We start from the raw sequence: 20,645 nt of genomic DNA, 5'->3' as shown, positions 1-20,645 counted from the left end.
AAGTGCGATATTGAGCCAACTAGTGAATATCACAATAGATAAGCAGTCCATCGCCTAAACCATTCAGCCACCTCGTCCTGCGCCCAAGAGGTGGCTGTTTGCAACCAGTGGCCAGAGATCTGCCTGTCTGAGCTTGTTAAAAGATCTGCAAAAGGGTTCATCCGGGATTTGAACCCGGGACCTCTCGCACCCAAAGCGAGAATCATACCCCTAGACCAACGAGCCTTAGACAAGAATAAAATTGTTTTGCTTTCTGCGGCAATTACAATGAGGATATCAATTGTTCTTGTCCATGGTGCTTGGAAAGATTGAACCTCATGTGAGTGTTTGTGCTATACTTGTGAGCATAGCAGTCTTCCAAACTGTTGACCAGGCTTCAGTTCAAATCTTTTGTATTTCATCTGCTGTGTCTTTCACATTCTGTCTTCTTAAGCCGCGACAGCAAACTGATGATGAGTGTTGACAAATGAATATTGAGCAAAATGAGGTCAATTAATATTTTAAAAGAGAAAATGAAAAAATAAAACTTAAAAAAGAATGGAGCTCATTTATTTTGAGTCGATTGATGCATCAGTACGTGAATCAAAGTAAACGAACGTAAAAAATACCCATTCAAATCGATCAGTTTTCAACTAGAGAGATTGAAACGCGTCGTATCTGTCTCAAGCCTCCGTAACTGTTTATGTTACAACTCCACATCTGCAATAAATGGTGGTGGAGCTAGAGCGGTGTTTGTCAAACCATGAGACATACCAATAATCGGTATTCTCACAAAAACATTTGTAGCATCTGAACCGTTTGACCTACAACATCGTATGACCACTCCCTGGAAAGGGGAGACCCTCACGAACACGGTGGTGTTCTCAATTTGTCTCTACGTCCCCCACAAGTGTCAGGGGACTCGTCTGAAGTCGGAACCCTCTATGTGCAAACATCTGTTTGTAGAATCCAAAATCTTTGGGCTACAAACTAATGTGACCCCACTTGTCACAATGTTCTCCGTTTTGCCCTACGTTTTCCACAAGTGTCACGGGACTAATCTGAAGGTAACAGGTACTGATTAAAATGATAGATTTTTTAACCAGGGACCTCTCGCACCCTAAGCCATAATAGTACAACTATACCAACGATCCGTTTGGTCAAAGAATTTTCACTTTCCACAAAAATGACGGTCAGGATATGAATCGATGTCTCCATGTTGCTTAAGAGCTTCACATAGCATTGGTGGTATAGTGGTGAGCATAGCTGCCTTCCAAGCAGTTGACCAGGGTTCGATTCCCAGCCAATGCAGAGCATGAGATATTCACTAGGTTTAGGGGCTGGGTGTCATTTCAAGTGTATTACATTGGAATCAATGTCCTTGTTAGTGGAAGTCAGATTTGCTCTTAGTTTTTGCAGGTTTTCTAAATGAAGTGCGATATTGAGCCAACTAGTGAATATCACAATAGATAAGCAGTCCATCGCCTAAACCATTCAGCCACCTCGTCCTGCGCCCAAGAGGTGGCTGTTTGCAACCAGTGGCCAGAGATCTGCCTGTCTGAGCTTGTTAACCTCTATGGGCTAGGTGGGACGCTAGCGTGCCACCTGTGGTGCACTCCATCAACAGCAGGTGCATTTCAAGAGCGGCAAATTTGAATCCAAATAAATGTCAAAATTCAAATTTTTCAAAAATACAACTATGTTACACCATTTGAAAGATAAACATCTCCTTAATCTAACCACGTTTTACGATTTCAAAAAGGTTTTACGGCGAAAGCATAAATTTAGAGTATGTTAGGACAGTACATTTACAAGAGTTGTGTGTAATGTTTTGTCAAGTCAAAGACAGGGTCACCAAAACCATAAAACCAGCTAAAATGATACACTAACCTTTTACAATCTCCATCAGATGACACTCCTAGGACATTATGTTAGACAATGCATGCATTTTTAGTTCTATCAAGTTCATATTTATATACAAAAACAGCGTTTTACTATGGCATTGATGTTGAGGAAATCGTTTCCCTCCAATAACCGGCAGTCAAGTCAGCGTCAGAAATTAAATAATTAAAATTAGAAAACATTGTTAAAATATTATATTGTCATTTAAAGAATTATAGATTTACATCTTTTGAACGCAATCAACTTGCCAGATTTAAAAATAACCTTACTGGGAAATCACACTTTGCAATAATCTGAGCACTGTGCCCAGAAAAATACGCGTTGCGATACAGACTAGACGTCATGTTGGGGAGATCTAAAATCGAAAATACTATGTAAATAATCCATTACCTTTGATTCTCTTCATCAGATGTCACTTCCAGGTATCACAGGTCCATAACGAATGTAGTTTTGTTCAAAAAAGCTCATCATTTATGTCCAAAAATCTCCGTCTCGTTAGCACATGATGTAAGCCAGCCGGACTTCTCGTCATGAACGAGGGGAAAAAATATATTTCCGTTCGTTCAAACATGTCAAACGTTGTATAGCATAAATCATTAGGGCCTTTTTTAACCAGAACATGAATAATATTCAAGGTGGACGAATGCATAGCCTTTTATAACGTATTGGAACGAGGGTACCCAACATGAAGTAGCGCGCCAGGTGTCTAATGGGACATCACCGTTCCATGGCTCTTGTTCGGTCAGATCTCCCTCCAGAAGACTCAAAACACTTTGTAAAGGCTGGTGACATCTAGTGGAAGCAATAGGAAGTGCCAAAATATTCCTAAACCCCTGTGTTTTTCAATGGGATAGCTTTAAAGTCAATACAACACATCAGGTATCCACTTCCTGTCAGAAAATGTCTCAGGGTTTTGCCTGCCAAATGAGTTCTGTTATACTCACAGACACCATTCAAACAGTTTTGGAAACTTTAGAGTGTTTTCTATCCATATATAATAAGTATATGCATATTCTAGTTACTGGGTAGGATTAGTAACCAGATTAAATCGGGTACATTTTTTTTATCCAGACGTGCAAATGCTGCCCCCTAGACCCAACAGGTTAAAAGATCTGCAAAAGGGTTCATCCGGGATTTGAACCCGGGACCTCTCGCACCCAAAGCGAGAATCATACCCCTAGACCAACGAGCCTTAGACAAGAATAAAATTGTTTTGCTTTCTGCGGCAATTACAATGAGGATATCAATTGTTCTTGTCCATGGTGCTTGGAAAGATTGAACCTCATGTGAGTGTTTGTGCTATACTTGTGAGCAGAGCAGTCTTCCAAACTGTTGACCAGGCTTCAGTTCAAATCTTTTGTATTTCATCTGCTGTGTCTTTCACATTCTGTCTTCTTAAGCCGCGACAGCAAACTGATGATGAGTGTTGACAAATGAATATTGAGCAAAATGTTGTCAATTAATATTTTAAAAGAGAAAATGAAAAAATAAAACTTAAAAAAGAATGGAGCTCATTTATTTTGAGTCGATTGATGCATCAGTACGTGAATCAAAGTAAACGAACGTAAAAAATACCCATTCAAATCGATCAGTTTTCAACTAGAGAGATTGAAACGCGTCGTATCTGTCTCAAGCCTCCGTAACTGTTTATGTTACAACTCCACATCTGCAATAAATGGTGGTGGAGCTAGAGCGGTGTTTGTCAAACCATGAGACATACCAATAATCGGTATTCTCACAGAAACATCTGTAGCATCTGAACCGTTTGACCTACAACATCGTATGACCACTCCCTGGAAAGGGGAGACCCTCACGAACACGGTGGTGTTCTCAATTTGTCTCTACATCCTCCACAAGTGTCAGGGGACTCGTCTGAAGTCGGAACCCTCTATGTGCAAACATCTGTTTGTAGAATCCAAAATCTTTGGACTACAAACTAATGTGACCCCACTTGTCACAATGTTCTCCGTTTTGCCCTACGTTTTCCACAAGTGTCACGGGACTAATCTGAAGGTAACAGGTACAGATTAAAATGATCGATTTTTTAACCAGGGACCTCTCGCACCCTAAGCCATAATAGTACAACTATACCAACGATCCGTTTGGTCAAAGAATTTTCACTTTCCACAAAAATGACGGTCAGGATATGAATCGATGTCTCCATGTTGCTTAAGAGCTTCACATAGCATTGGTGGTATAGTGGTGAGCATAGCTGCCTTCCAAGCAGTTGACCAGGGTTCGATTCCCAGCCAATGCAGAGCATGAGATATTCACTAGGTTTAGGGGCTGGGTGTCATTTCAAGTGTATTACATTGGAATCAATGTCCTTGTTAGTGGAAGTCAGATTTGCTCTTAGTTTTTGCAGGTTTTCTAAATGAAGTGCGATATTGAGCCAACTAGTGAATATCACAATAGATAAGCAGTCCATCGCCTAAACCATTCAGCCACCTCGTCCTGCGCCCAAGAGGTGGCTGTTTGCAACCAGTGGCCAGAGATCTGCCTGTCTGAGCTTGTTAAAAGATCTGCAAAAGGGTTCATCCGGGATTTGAACCCGGGACCTCTCGCACCCAAAGCAAGAATCATACCCCTAGACCAACGAGCCTTAGACAAGAATAAAATTGTTTAGCTTTCTGCGGCAATTACAATGAGGATACCAATTGTTCTTGTCCATGGTGCTTGGAAAGATTGAACCTCATGTGAGTGTTTGTGCTATACTTGTGAGCATAGCAGTCTTCCAAACTGTTGACCAGGCTTCAGTTCAAATCTTTTGTATTTCATCTGCTGTGTCTTTCACATTCTGTCTTCTTAAGCCGTGACAGCAAACTGATGATGAGTGTTGACAAATGAATATTGAGCAAAATGAGGTCAATTAATATTTTAAAAGAGAAAATGAAAAAATAAAACTTAAAAAAGAATGGAGCTCATTTATTTTGAGTCGATTGATGCATCAGTACGTGAATCAAAGTAAACGAACGTAAAAAATACCCATTCAAATCGATCAGTTTTCAACTAGAGAGATTGAAACGCGTCGTATCTGTCTCAAGACTCCGTAACTGTTCATGTTACAACTCCACATCTGCAATAAATGGTGGTGGAGCTAGAGCGGTGTTTGTCAAACCATGAGACATACCAATAATCGGTATTCTCACAAAAACATCTGTAGCTTCTGAACCGTTTGACCTACAACATCGTATGACCACTCCCTGGAAAGGGGAGACCCTCACGAACACGGTGGTGTTCTCAATTTGTCTCTACGTCCCCCACAAGTGTCAGGGGACTCGTCTGAAGTCGGAACCCTCTATGTGCAAACATCTGTTTGTAGAATCCAAAATCTTTGGGCTACAAACTAATGTGACCCCACTTGTCACAATGTTCTCCGTTTTGCCCTACGTTTTCCACAAGTGTCACGGGACTAATCTGAAGGTAACAGGTACAGATTAAAATGATCGATTTTTTAACCAGGGACCTCTCGCACCCTAAGCCATAATAGTACAACTATACCAACGATCTGTTTGGTCAAAGAATTTTCACTTTCCACAAAAATGACGGTCAGGATATGAATCGATGTCTCCATGTTGCTTAAGAGCTTCACATAGCATTTGTGGTATAGTGGTGAGCATAGCTGCCTTCCAAGCAGTTGACCAGGGTTCGATTCCCAGCCAATGCAGAGCATGAGATATTCACTAGGTTTAGGGGCTGGGTGTCATTTCAAGTGTATTACATTGGAATCAATGTCCTTGTTAGTGGAAGTCAGATTTGCTCTTAGTTTTTGCAGGTTTTCTAAATGAAGTGCGATATTGAGCCAACTAGTGAATATCACAATAGATAAGCAGTCCATCGCCTAAACCATTCAGCCACCTCGTCCTGCGCCCAAGAGGTGGCTGTTTGCAACCAGTGGCCAGAGATCTGCCTGTCTGAGCTTGTTAAAAGATCTGCAAAAGGGTTCATCCGGGATTTGAACCCGGGACCTCTCGCACCCAAAGCGAGAATCATACCCCTAGACCAACGAGCCTTAGACAAGAATAAAATTGTTTTGCTTTCTGCGGCAATTACAATGAGGATATCAATTGTTCTTGTCCATGGTGCTTGGAAAGATTGAACCTCATGTGAGTGTTTGTGCTATACTTGTGAGCATAGCAGTCTTCCAAACTGTTGACCAGGCTTCAGTTCAAATCTTTTGTATTTCATCTGCTGTGTCTTTCACATTCTGTCTTCTTAAGCCGCGACAGCAAACTGATGATGAGTGTTGACAAATGAATATTGAGCAAAATGAGGTCAATTAATATTTTAAAAGAGAAAATGAAAAAATAAAACTTAAAAAAGAATGGAGCTCATTTATTTTGAGTCGATTGATGCATCAGTACGTGAATCAAAGTAAACGAACGTAAAAAATACCCATTCAAATCGATCAGTTTTCAACTAGAGAGATTGAAACGCGTCGTATCTGTCTCAAGACTCCGTAACTGTTTATGTTACAACTCCACATCTGCAATAAATGGTGGTGGAGCTCAGTCCATCATTACTTTAAGACATGAAGGTCAGTCCATCATTACTTTAAGACATGAAGGTCAGTTCATCATTACTTTAAGACATGAAAGTCAGTCAATATGGAAAATGTCAACAACTTCAAAAGTTTAACCGTCAAGCGCTATGATGAAACTGGCTCTCATGAGGACCGCCACAGGAAAGGAAGACCCAGAGTTACCTCTTCTGCAGAGGATAAGTTCATTAGAGTTAACTGCACCTCAGATTGCAGCCCAAATAAATGCTTCACAGAGTTCAACATCAACAGTTCAGAGGAGACAGCGTGAATCAGGCCTTCATGGTCTAAGCGCTGCAAAGAAACCCCTACTAAAGGACACCAATAAGAAGAAGAGACTTGCTTGGGCCAAGAAACACGAGCAATGGACATTAGACCGGTGGAAATCTGTCCTTTGGTCTGATGAGTCCAAATTTAAGATTTTTGGTTCCAACTGCCATGTCTTTGTGAGACGCAGAGTAGGTGAATGGATGATCTCCTCATGTGTATTTCCCACCATGAAGCATGGAGGAGGAGGTGTGATGGTGCTTTGCTGGTGACACTGTCTGTGATTTATTTAGAATTCAAGGCACACTTAACCAGCATGGCTACCACAGCGATATGCCATCCCATCTGGTTTACGCTTAGTGGGATTATCATTTGATCTTCAGCAGGACAATGATCCAACACACCTCCAGGCTGTGTATGGGCTATTTGACCAAGAAGGAGAGTGATGGAGTGCTGTATCAGATGACCTGGCCTCCACAATCACCCGACCTCAACCCAATTGAGATGGTTTGGGATGAGTTGGACCACAGAGTGATGGAAAAGCAGCTAACAAGTGCTCAGCATATGTGGGAACTTCTTCAAGATAGTTGGAAATGCATTCCAGGTGAAGCTGGTTGAGAGAATGCCAAACGTGTGCAACGCTATTATCAAGGCAAATGGTGACTACTTTGAAGAATCTAAAATATATTTTGATTTGTTTTACCATTGTTTGGTTACTACATGATTCCATATGTGTTATTTCATAGTTTTGATGTCTTCACTATTATTCTACAATGTAGAAATAGTAAAAAACCCTTGAATGAGTTGGTGTGTCCAAACTTTTGACTGGTACTGTAGGGCTCCCGAGTGGCGCAGCAGTCTAATGCACTACATCTCAGTGCTAGAGGCGTCACTACAGACCCTGGTTCGATTCCAGGCTGTATGACAACCGGACGTGATTGGGAGTCCCATAGGGCGTCGGGCAATTGGCCCAGAGTCGTCTGGGTTTGGCCAGGGGTAGGCAGTCATTGTAAATAAGAATTTGTTCTTAACTTAAAAAAACGTACAAAGTTATGGAAACTCGAGTAAAGTGTATTTAACCTCTTAGGGCTAGGGGGCAGTATTTACACCGCCGGATAAAAAACGTACCCGATTTAATCTGGTTACTACTCCTACCCAGTAACTAGAATATGCATATACTTATTAGATATGGATAGAAAACACCCTAAAGTTTCTAAAACTGTTTGAATGGTGTCTGTGAGTATAACAGAACTCATATGGCAGGCAAAAACCTGAGAGATTCCTTTACAGGAAGTGGCCTGTCTGACCATTTATTGGCTTTCTTTGACATCTCTTTCCAAAACAAAGGATCTCTGCGGTAACGTGACACTTCCCACGGCTCCCATAGGCTCTCAGAGCCCGGGAAAAAGCTGAATGTCGTCATTCCAGCCCCAGGCTGAAACACATTATCGCCTTTGTCAAGTGGCCGATCAGGGGACAGTGGGCTTAGGGGCGTGCACTGGTCGCCCCCATCTTTCTTTTTTTTCCTCTGTTTACCGAAACGCAGATTCCCGGTCGGAATATTATCGCTTTTTTACGAGATAAATTGCATAAAAATTGATTTTAAACAGCAGTTGACATGCTTCGAAGTACGGTAATGGAATATTTAGAATTTTTTTGTCACGAAATGCGCCATGCTCGTAACCCTGATTTACCATTTCGGATAGTGTCTTGAACGCACGAACAAAACGCCGCTGTTTGGATATAACGATGGATTATTTGGGACCAAACCAACATTTGTCATTGAAGTAGAAGTCCTGGGAGTGCATTCTGACGAAGAACAGGAAAGGTAATAACATTTTTGTTATAGTAAATCTGATTTTGGTGAAGGCTAAACTTGCTGGGTGTCTAAATAGCTAGCCCGTGATGGCTGGGCTATGTACTTAGAATATTGCAAAATGTGCTTTCACCAAAAAGCTATTTTAAAATCGGACATATCGAGTGCATAGAGGAGTTCTGTATCTATAATTCTTAAAATAATTGTTATGCTTTTTGTGAACGTTTATCATGAGTAATTTAGTAAATTGTTAGTAAATTCCCCGGAAGTTTGCGGGGGGTATGCTAGTTCTGAACGTCACATGCTAATGTAAAAAAGCTGTTTTTTGATATAAATATGAACTTGATTGAACAAAACATGCATGTATTGTATAACATAATGTCCTAGGGTTGTCATCTGATGAAGATCATCAAAGGTTAGTGCTGCATTTAGCTGTGGTTTGGGTTTATGTGACATTATATGCTAGCTTGAAAAATGGGTGTCTGATTATTTCTGGCTGGGTACTCTGCAAACATAATCTAATGTTTTTCTTTCGTTGTAAAGCCTTTTTGAAATCGGACAGTGTGGTTAGATAAAGGAGAGTCCTGTCTTTAAAATGGTGTAAAATAGTTATATGTTTGAGAAATTGAAGTAATAGCATTTTTAAGGTATTTGAATATCGCGCCACGGGATTAGACTGGCTGTTGCGTAGGTGGGACGATTTGGTGCCACCTACCCTAGAGAGGTTAAAGCAGGTGCTTCCACACAGGTGTGGTTTCTGAGTTAATTAAGCAACAAACATGCTGGGCAGGCCATTATTTTGGCTACCATGACTATGTCCCTTTAGGATAACAATGCCTACTCGGCTCCATCATTCATTGAATCAGATGACTAATTTATCACAAAACCCACTGATATTGACAACTACTTTCATTTATTTTTCATTGGCAAGATGAACAAACTTAGGGGTGACATGCCAGCAACAAACGCTGACACTACACATCCAAGTATATGTGACAAATTATGAAAGACAAGAATTATACTTTTGAATTCCTTAAAGTGAGTGTGGAAGAGGTGAACAAATTATTGTTGTCTATCAACAATGACAAGCCACTGAGGTCTGACAACTTGGATGGAAGATTACTGTGGATAACAGCGGATGATGTTGCCACATCTTCAATTTAAGCCTACTAGAAAGTGTGTGCCCTTAGGCCTGGAGGGAAGTTAAAGTCCTTCCGCTTCCTAAGAATAGTAAAGCCCCCTTTACTGGCTAAAATAGCCGACCAATCAGCCTGTTACCAACCCTTAGTAAACTTCTGTAAAAATAGTGTTTGACCTGATACGTCCCACCTAGCCCATAGAGGTTAACGTCTCTATCTTAGTACATACATTTCACACTTACTTCAGTAACCAGTTAGGGTATAAAGAAATAAAGACAGGTGTTCATATTTAATATAAGCAATATTTAGTATACTTATCGATGTTATGGATGAGCGCGGTTGTTTGTTCTGTTCCTCTCTCTCTCCATCTCTGTAGCTTCCAGGTATGCTGGATAAGGGCCCGAGCTAAGGGAATTGGGCTTACTTTGTAGTGCCTGTCCGGAATGGCTCATTAATGTAAACGGGCATATTGGAAGACACTGTCAGTAGTGATGTAATTTTGTAAATGTTATATTGTGATGTTGTTTCATAAACGTGTTGCAATGTATATATTTTGGTATGTTTAGATAAATGGAAACTGTATGTTGAATAGGTAATTGCTTAATTAATTAGTGTTAATTGTTCTGAGGGGAGGGGCTACCCCTACAAAAGGAGCCTCTCTTTCAGTTCATGGGGAGGCATTTTGGATTGAGCTGTGGGTGGGGCAGCTTTGTTTTTAAGCTGTCCCATAAGGTATATGTTTGATGGCAGTACTGTTGTTTTGTTCCGGAATCACTATGTAAATAAACACCTTTGCACAGAAGAACTTTTGCGGCTCCGCCATCTTTTTATTTTTTATAGAGGTTAGGTTTTCCAGTTTAGCCTTCTGGCCTACTCTACGTGACATATGGTGGCAGCAGTGGGATGGCGCACCGCAAATCAGTGAATTCCAACAAGAGAGGTAAAGGAATGCGTACAGGATTGCGTTCACAGCAGCAGCATCAACTGTCATAAAAGGTCATTGAAGTTGAAACTGGGTGGAATACCATGGAATCTTCTGGTGAAGAGGTTAATTATGAGAAACTAGGAGCCCGACCAAGGGGCCAAACACAACCAGAACTGTTTGAACTACCGGTTGAGAAGAGGGACGAAGACCTCAAGCAGGAGTTTCGGGGCCTACGCCAATCTATCCTCACAGCTCCTCACCAAGCGGAACTCGTCAGTGAGAGCCCAAGATTGGGTCTGCCAACACCAGGACGACAAAGGCTCGACGCAGCAGGGACTTCAACTCCACAGCAGGATCCCCAAGCAGTAATGAGGCCAGCCCCAGCACCAGGAGACCAGTCCAGCAGTGTTAACCTGTTAGGGCTAGGGGGCAGCATTGACACGGCTGGATAAAAAACATACCCGATTTAATCTGGTTACCACTCCTACTCAGTAACTAGAATATGCATATACTTATTACATATGGATAGAAAACACCCTAAATTTTCTAAAACTGTTTGAATGGTGTCTGTGAGTATAACAGAACTCAAATGGCAGGTCAAAACCTGAGAGATTCCTTTACAGGAAGTGGCCTGTCTGACCATTTGTTGAACTTCTTTTCCATCTCTATCATTTACTAAGGATCTCTGCTCTAACGTGACACTTCCCACGTCGTCCATAGGCGCTCAGAGCCCGGGAAAAAACAGAATGTCGTCATTCCAGCCCCAGGCTGAAACACATTATCGCCTTTCTCAAGTGGCCCATCAAGAGACACTAGCTTATGCGCGTGACCCCGACCGCCCCCGCCTTTGGGATTTTTTCCTCTGTTTGCCGAAAAGGAGATTCCCTGTCGGAATATTATCGCTTTTCTACGAGAAAAATGTCGTAAAAATTGATTTTAAACAGCGGTTGACATGCTTCGAAGTACGGTAATGGAATACTTAGAATTTTATTGTCACGAATTGCACCAAGCGCGTGACACTTCTTTACTATTTCGGATAGCGTCTGGAACGCACGAACAAAACGCCGCTATTCGGATATAACGATGGATTATTTTGGACCAAACCAACATTTGTTATTGAAGTAGCTGTCCTGGGTGTGTATTCTGACGAAGACAACAAAAGGTAATGAAATTTTTATAATAGTAAATATGATTATGGTGAGTGCTAAACTTGCCGGGTGTCTAAATAGCGAGCCCGTGATGCCTGGGCTATGTACTTAGAATATTGCAAAATGTGCTTTCACCAAAAAGCTATTTTAAAATCGGACATATCGAGTGCATAGAGGAGGTCTGTATCTATAATTCTTAAAATAATTGTTATGCTTTTTGTGAACGTTTATCGTGAGTAATTTAGTAAAATGTTAGCGAATTCCCCGGAAGTTTGCGGGGGGTATGCTAGTTCTGAACGTCACATGCTAATGTAAAAAGCTGGTTTTTGATATAAATATGAACTTGATTGAACAAAACATGCATGTATTGTATAACATAATGTCCTAGGGTTGTCATCTGATGAAGATCATCAAAGGTGAGTGCTGCATTTAGCTGTCTTCTGGGTTTTGGTGACATTATATGCTGGCTTGAAAAATGGGTGTCTGATTATTTCTGGCTTGGTACTCTGCTGACATAATCTAATGTTTTGCTTTCGTTGTAAAGCCTTTTTGAAATCGGACAGTGTGGTTAGATTAACGAGAGCCTTATCTTTAAATGGCTGTAAAATAGTCATATGTTTGAGAAATTTAAGTAATAGGATTTTTAAGGTTTTGAAAATCGCGCCACAGGATAGCCGTGGCTGTTACGTAGGTGGGACGAATTCGTCCCGCCTAGCCTAGAGAGGTTAACCTGTTAGGGCTAGGGGGCAGCATTGACACGGCTGGATAAAAAACATACCCGATTTAATCTGGTTACCACTCCTACTCAGTAACTAGAATATGCATATACTTATTACATATGGATAGAAAACACCCTAAATTTTCTAAAACTGTTTGAATGGTGTCTGTGAGTATAACAGAACTCAAATGGCAGGTCAAAACCTGAGAGATTCCTTTACAGGAAGTGGCCTGTCTGACCATTTCTGGAACTTCTTTGCCATCTCTATCATTTACTAAGGATCTCTGCTCTAACGTGACACTTCCCACGTCGTCCATAGGCTCTCATAGCCCGGGAAAAAAGAGAATGTCGTCATTCCAGCCCCAGGCTGAAACACATTATCGCCTTTCTCAAGTGGCCCATCAAGAGACACTAGCTTATGCGCGTGACCCCGACCGCCCCCGCCTTTGGGATTTTTTCCTCTGTTTGCCGAAAAGGAGATTCCCTGTCGGAATTTTACCGCTTTTCTACGAGAAAAATGACGTAAAAATTGATTTTAAACAGCGGTTGACATGCTTCGACGTACGGCAATTGAATACTTTGAATTTTATTGTCAGGAATTGCGCCAAGCGCGCGACACTTCTTTACTATTTCGGATAGTGTCTGGAACGCACGAACAAAACGCCGCTATTCGGATATAACGATGGATTATTTTGGACCAAACCAACATTTGTTATTGAAGTAGACGTCCTGGGTGTGCATTCTGACGAAGACAACAAAAGGTAATGACATTTTTATAATAGTAAATATGATTATGGTGAGTGCTAAACTTGCCGGGTGTCTAAATAGCGAGCCCGTGATGCCTGGGCTATATACTTAGAATATTGCAAAATGTGCTTTCACCAAAAAGCTATTTTAAAATCGGACATATCGAGTGCATAGAGGAGGTCTGTATCTATAATTCTTAAAATAATTGTTATGCTTTTTGTGAACGTTTATCGTGAGTAATTTAGTAAAATGTTAGCGAATTCCCCGTAAGTTTGCGGGGGGTATGCTAGTTCTGAACGTCACATGCTAATGTAAAAAGCTGGTTTTTGATATAAATATGAACTTGATTGAACAAAACATGCATGTATTGTATAACATAATGTCCTAGGGTTGTCATCTGATGAAGATCATCAAAGGTGAGTGCTGCATTTAGCTGTCTTCTGGGTTTTGGTGACATTATATGCTGGCTTGAAAAATGGGTGTCTGATTATTTCTGGCTTGGTACTCTGCTGACATAATCTAATGTTTTGCTTTCGTTGTAAAGCCTTTTTGAAATCGGACAGTGTGGTTAGATTAACGAGAGTCTTATCTTTAAATGGCTGTAAAATAGTCATATGTTTGAGAAATTGAAGTAATAGGATTTTGAAGATTTTGAAAATCGCGCCACAGGCTGGCAGTGGATGTTACGTAGGTGGGACGAATTCGTCCCGCCGGTCCCATAGAGGTTAAGTTTTATTTTTTCATTTTCTCTTTTAAAATATTAATTGACCTCATTTTGCTCAATATTCATTTGTCAACACTCATCATCAGTTTGCTGTCGCGGCTTAAGAAGACAGAATGTGAAAGACACAGCAGATGAAATACAAAAGATTTGAACTGAAGCCTGGTCAACAGTTTGGAAGACTGCTATGCTCACAAGTATAGCACAAACACTCACATGAGGTTCAATCTTTCCAAGCACCATGGACAAGAACAATTGATATCCTCATTGTAATTGCCGCAGAAAGCAAAACAATTTTATTCTTGTCTAAGGCTCGTTGGTCTAGGGGTATGATTCTCGCTTTGGGTGCGAGAGGTCCCGGGTTCAAATCCCGGATGAACCCTTTTGCAGATCTTTTAACAAGCTCAGACAGGCAGATCTCTGGCCACTGGTTGCAAACAGCCACCTCTTGGGCGCAGGACGAGGTGGCTGAATGGTTTAGGCGATGGATATTCACTAGTTGGCTCAATATCGCACTTCATTTAGAAAACCTGCAAAAACTAAGAGCAAATCTGACTTCCACTAACAAGGACATTGATTCCAATGTAATACACTTGAAATGACACCCAGCTCCTAAACCTAGGTAATATCTCATGCTCTGCATTGGCTGGGAATCGAACCCTGGTCAACTGCTTGGAAGGCAGCTATGCTCACCACTATACCACCAATGCTATGTGAAGCTCTTAAGCAACATGGAGACATCGATTAATATCCTGACCGTCATTTTTGTGGAAAGTGAAAATTCTTTGACCAAACGGATCGTTGGTATAGTTGTACTATTATGGCTTAGGGTGCGAGAGGTCCCTGGTTAAAAAATCTATCATTTTAATCAGTACCTGTTACCTTCAGATTAGTCCCGTGACACTTGTGGAAAACGTAGGGCAAAACGGAGAACATTGTGACAAGTGGGGTCACATTAGTCTGTAGCCCAAAGATTTTGGATTCTACAAACAGATGTTTGCACATAGAGGGTTCCGACTTCAGACGAATCCCCTGACACTTGTGGGGGACGTAGAGACAAATTGAGAACACCACCGTGTTCGTGAGGGTCTCCCCTTTCCAGGGAGTGGTCATACGATGTTGTAGGTCAAACGGTTCAGATGCTACATATGTTTTTGTGAGAATACCGATTATTGGTATGTCTCATGGTTTGACAAACACCGCTCTAGCTCCACCACCATTTATTGCAGATGTGGAGTTGTAACATAAACAGTTACGGAGGCTTGAGACAGATACGACGCGTTTCAATCTCTCTAGTTGAAAACTGATCGATTTGAATGGGTATTTTTTACGTTCGTTTACTTTGATTCACGTACTGATGCATCAATCGACTCAAAATAAATGAGCTCCATTCTTTTTTAAGTTTTATTTTTTCATTTTCTCTTTTAAAATATTAATTGACCTCATTTTGCTCAATATTCATTTGTCAACACTCATCATCAGTTTGCTGTCGCGGCTTAAGAAGACAGAATGTGAAAGACACAGCAGATGAAATACAAAAGATTTGAACTGAAGCCTGGTCAACAGTTTGGAAGACTGCTATGCTCACAAGTATAGCACAAACACTCACATGAGGTTCAATCTTTCCAAGCACCATGGACAAGAACAATTGATATCCTCATTGTAATTGCCGCAGAAAGCAAAACAATTTTATTCTTGTCTAAGGCTCGTTGGTCTAGGGGTATGATTCTCGCTTTGGGTGCGAGAGGTCCCGAGTTCAAATCCCGGATGAACCCTTTTGCAGATCTTTTAACAAGCTCAGACAGGCAGATCTCTGGCCACTGGTTGCAAACAGCCACCTCTTGGGCGCAGGACGAGGTGGCTGAATGGTTTAGGCGATGGATATTCACTAGTTGGCTCAATATCGCACTTCATTTAGAAAACCTGCAAAAACTAAGAGCAAATCTGACTTCCACTAACAAGGACATTGATTCCAATGTAATACACTTGAAATGACACCCAGCTCCTAAACCTAGGTAATATCTCATGCTCTGCATTGGCTGGGAATCGAACCCTGGTCAACTGCTTGGAAGGCAGCTATGCTCACCACTATACCACCAATGCTATGTGAAGCTCTTAAGCAACATGGAGACATCGATTAATATCCTGACCGTCATTTTTGTGGAAAGTGAAAATTCTTTGACCAAACGGATCGTTGGTATAGTTGTACTATTATGGCTTAGGGTGCGAGAGGTCCCTGGTTAAAAAATCTATCATTTTAATCAGTACCTGTTACCTTCAGATTAGTCCCGTGACACTTGTGGAAAACGTAGGGCAAAACGGAGAACATTGTGACAAGTGGGGTCACATTAGTCTGTAGCCCAAAGATTTTGGATTCTACAAACAGATGTTTGCACATAGAGGGTTCCGACTTCAGACGAATCCCCTGACACTTGTGGGGGACGTAGAGACAAATTGAGAACACCACCGTGTTCGTGAGGGTCTCCCCTTTCCAGGGAGTGGTCATACGATGTTGTAGGTCAAACGGTTCAGATGCTACATATGTTTTTGTGAGAATACCGATTATTGGTATGTCTCATGGTTTGACAAACACCGCTCTAGCTCCACCACCATTTATTGCAGATGTGGAGTTGTAACATAAACAGTTACGGAGGCTTGAGACAGATACGACGCGTTTCAATCTCTCTAGTTGAAAACTGATCGATTTGAATGGGTATTTTTTACGTTCGTTTACTTTGATTCACGTACTGATGCATCAATCGACTCAAAATAAATGAGCTCCATTCTTTTTTAAGTTTTATTTTTTCATTTTCTCTTTTAAAATATTAATTGACCTCATTTTGCTCAATATTCATTTGTCAACACTCATCATCAGTTTGCTGTCGCGGCTTAAGAAGACAGAATGTGAAAGACACAGCAGATGAAATACAAAAGATTTGAACTGAAGCCTGGTCAACAGTTTGGAAGACTGCTATGCTCACAAGTATAGCACAAACACTCACATGAGGTTCAATCTTTCCAAGCACCATGGACAAGAACAATTGATATCCTCATTGTAATTGCCGCAGAAAGCAAAACAATTTTATTCTTGTCTAAGGCTCGTTGGTCTAGGGGTATGATTCTCGCTTTGGGTGCGAGAGGTCCCGGGTTCAAATCCCGGATGAACCCTTTTGCAGATCTTTTAACAAGCTCAGACAGGCAGATCTCTGGCCACTGGTTGCAAACAGCCACCTCTTGGGCGCAGGACGAGGTGGCTGAATGGTTTAGGCGATGGATATTCACTAGTTGGCTCAATATCGCACTTCATTTAGAAAACCTGCAAAAACTAAGAGCAAATCTGACTTCCACTAACAAGGACATTGATTCCAATGTAATACACTTGAAATGACACCCAGCTCCTAAACCTAGGTAATATCTCATGCTCTGCATTGGCTGGGAATCGAACCCTGGTCAACTGCTTGGAAGGCAGCTATGCTCACCACTATACCACCAATGCTATGTGAAGCTCTTAAGCAACATGGAGACATCGATTAATATCCTGACCGTCATTTTTGTGGAAAGTGAAAATTCTTTGACCAAACGGATCGTTGGTATAGTTGTACTATTATGGCTTAGGGTGCGAGAGGTCCCTGGTTAAAAAATCTATCATTTTAATCAGTACCTGTTACCTTCAGATTAGTCCCGTGACACTTGTGGAAAACGTAGGGCAAAACGGAGAACATTGTGACAAGTGGGGTCACATTAGTCTGTAGCCCAAAGATTTTGGATTCTACAAACAGATGTTTGCACATAGAGGGTTCCGACTTCAGACGAATCCCCTGACACTTGTGGGGGACGTAGAGACAAATTGAGAACACCACCGTGTTCGTGAGGGTCTCCCCTTTCCAGGGAGTGGTCATACGATGTTGTAGGTCAAACGGTTCAGATGCTACATATGTTTTTGTGAGAATACCGATTATTGGTATGTCTCATGGTTTGACAAACACCGCTCTAGCTCCACCACCATTTATTGCAGATGTGGAGTTGTAACATAAACAGTTACGGAGGCTTGAGACAGATACGACGCGTTTCAATCTCTCTAGTTGAAAACTGATCGATTTGAATGGGTATTTTTTACGTTCGTTTACTTTGATTCACGTACTGATGCATCAATCGACTCAAAATAAATGAGCTCCATTCTTTTTTAAGTTTTATTTTTTCATTTTCTCTTTTAAAATATTAATTGACCTCATTTTGCTCAATATTCATTTGTCAACACTCATCATCAGTTTGCTGTCGCGGCTTAAGAAGACAGAATGTGAAAGACACAGCAGATGAAATACAAAAGATTTGAACTGAAGCCTGGTCAACAGTTTGGAAGACTGCTATGCTCACAAGTATAGCACAAACACTCACATGAGGTTCAATCTTTCCAAGCACCATGGACAAGAACAATTGATATCCTCATTGTAATTGCCGCAGAAAGCAAAACAATTTTATTCTTGTCTAAGGCTCGTTGGTCTAGGGGTATGATTCTCGCTTTGGGTGTGAGAGGTCCCGGGTTCAAATCCCGGATGAACCCTTTTGCAGATCTTTTAACAAGCTCAGACAGGCAGATCTCTGGCCACTGGTTGCAAACAGCCACCTCTTGGGCGCAGGACGAGGTGGCTGAATGGTTTAGGCGATGGATATTCACTAGTTGGCTCAATATCGCACTTCATTTAGAAAACCTGCAAAAACTAAGAGCAAATCTGACTTCCACTAACAAGGACATTGATTCCAATGTAATACACTTGAAATGACACCCAGCTCCTAAACCTAGTGAATATCTCATGCTCTGCATTGGCTGGGAATTGAACCCTGGTCAACTGCTTGGAAGGCAGCTATGCTCACCACTATACCACCAATGCTATGTGAAGCTCTTAAGCAACATGGAGACATCGATTAATATCCTGACCGTCATTTTTGTGGAAAGTGAAAATTCTTTGACCAAACGGATCGTTGGTATAGTTGTACTATTATGGCTTAGGGTGCGAGAGGTCCCTGGTTAAAAAATCTATCATTTTAATCAGTACCTGTTACCTTCAGATTAGTCCCGTGACACTTGTGGAAAACGTAGGGCAAAACGGAGAACATTGTGACAAGTGGGGTCACATTAGTTTGTAGCCCAAAGATTTTGGATTCTACAAACAGATGTTTGCACATAGAGGGTTCCGACTTCAGACGAGTCCCCTGACACTTGTGGGGGACGTAGAGACAAATTGAGAACACCACCGTGTTCGTGAGGGTCTCCCCTTTCCAGGGAGTGGTCATACGATGTTGTAGGTCAAACGGTTCAGATGCTACATATGTTTTTGTGAGAATACCGATTATTGGTATGTCTCATGGTTTGACAAACACCGCTCTAGCTCCACCACCATTTATTGCAGATGTGGAGTTGTAACATAAACAGTTACGGAGGCTTGAGACAGATACGACGCGTTTCAATCTCTCTAGTTGAAAACTGATCGATTTGAATGGGTATTTTTTACGTTCGTTTACTTTGATTCACGTACTGATGCATCAATCGACTCAAAATAAATGAGCTCCATTCTTTTTTAAGTTTTATTTTTTCATTTTCTCTTTTAAAATATTAATTGACCTCATTTTGCTCAATATTCATTTGTCAACACTCATCATCAGTTTGCTGTCGCGGCTTAAGAAGACAGAATGTGAAAGACACAGCAGATGAAATACAAAAGATTTGAACTGAAGCCTGGTCAACAGTTTGGAAGACTGCTATGCTCACAAGTATAGCACAAACACTCACATGAGGTTCAATCTTTCCAAGCACCATGGACAAGAACAATTGATATCCTCATTGTAATTGCCGCAGAAAGCAAAACAATTTTATTCTTGTCTAAGGCTCGTTGGTCTAGGGGTATGATTCTCGCTTTGGGTGTGAGAGGTCCCGGGTTCAAATCCCGGATGAACCCTTTTGCAGATCTTTTAACAAGCTCAGACAGGCAGATCTCTGGCCACTGGTTGCAAACAGCCACCTCTTGGGCGCAGGACGAGGTGGCTGAATGGTTTAGGCGATGGATATTCACTAGTTGGCTCAATATCGCACTTCATTTAGAAAACCTGCAAAAACTAAGAGCAAATCTGACTTCCACTAACAAGGACATTGATTCCAATGTAATACACTTGAAATGACACCCAGCTCCTAAACCTAGTGAATATCTCATGCTCTGCATTGGCTGGGAATTGAACCCTGGTCAACTGCTTGGAAGGCAGCTATGCTCACCACTATACCACCAATGCTATGTGAAGCTCTTAAGCAACATGGAGACATCGATTAATATCCTGACCGTCATTTTTGTGGAAAGTGAAAATTCTTTGACCAAACGGATCGTTGGTATAGTTGTACTATTATGGCTTAGGGTGCGAGAGGTCCCTGGTTAAAAAATCTATCATTTTAATCAGTACCTGTTACCTTCAGATTAGTCCCGTGACACTTGTGGAAAACGTAGGGCAAAACGGAGAACATTGTGACAAGTGGGGTCACATTAGTTTGTAGCCCAAAGATTTTGGATTCTACAAACAGATGTTTGCACATAGAGGGTTCCGACTTCAGACGAGTCCCCTGACACTTGTGGGGGACGTAGAGACAAATTGAGAACACCACCGTGTTCGTGAGGGTCTCCCCTTTCCAGGGAGTGGTCATACGATGTTGTAGGTCAAACGGTTCAGATGCTACATATGTTTTTGTGAGAATACCGATT

General features: G+C 41.4%; 5 non-coding genes across 5 annotated transcripts; 2 read left to right on the top strand and 3 right to left on the bottom strand.

Moving 5' to 3' along the window:
• Positions 1 to 153: 153 nt before the first annotated feature.
• On the bottom strand, positions 154 to 225 carry trnap-ugg (transfer RNA proline (anticodon UGG)). The gene has a single exon. It is a non-coding gene; the product is annotated as a tRNA-Pro (tRNA).
• A 2,776-nt stretch (positions 226 to 3,001) lies between these two features.
• On the bottom strand, positions 3,002 to 3,073 carry trnap-ugg (transfer RNA proline (anticodon UGG)). Its single transcript has one exon. It is a non-coding gene; the product is annotated as a tRNA-Pro (tRNA).
• A 2,748-nt stretch (positions 3,074 to 5,821) lies between these two features.
• On the bottom strand, positions 5,822 to 5,893 carry trnap-ugg (transfer RNA proline (anticodon UGG)). The gene has a single exon. It is a non-coding gene; the product is annotated as a tRNA-Pro (tRNA).
• An 8,319-nt stretch (positions 5,894 to 14,212) lies between these two features.
• On the top strand, positions 14,213 to 14,284 carry trnap-ugg (transfer RNA proline (anticodon UGG)). Its single transcript has one exon. It is a non-coding gene; the product is annotated as a tRNA-Pro (tRNA).
• A 2,714-nt stretch (positions 14,285 to 16,998) lies between these two features.
• On the top strand, positions 16,999 to 17,070 carry trnap-ugg (transfer RNA proline (anticodon UGG)). The gene has a single exon. It is a non-coding gene; the product is annotated as a tRNA-Pro (tRNA).
• Positions 17,071 to 20,645: the final 3,575 nt, after the last annotated feature.

Source organism: Salmo salar, unplaced genomic scaffold (assembly GCF_965601325.2).
Source record: "Salmo salar unplaced genomic scaffold, fSalSal1 ptg000588l, whole genome shotgun sequence".
In the NCBI taxonomy this organism is placed as follows: domain Eukaryota; kingdom Metazoa; phylum Chordata; class Actinopteri; order Salmoniformes; family Salmonidae; genus Salmo; species Salmo salar.
Note: the sequence above shows the minus strand (reverse complement) of the source record. Positions and strands in the feature narration are given on the sequence as shown.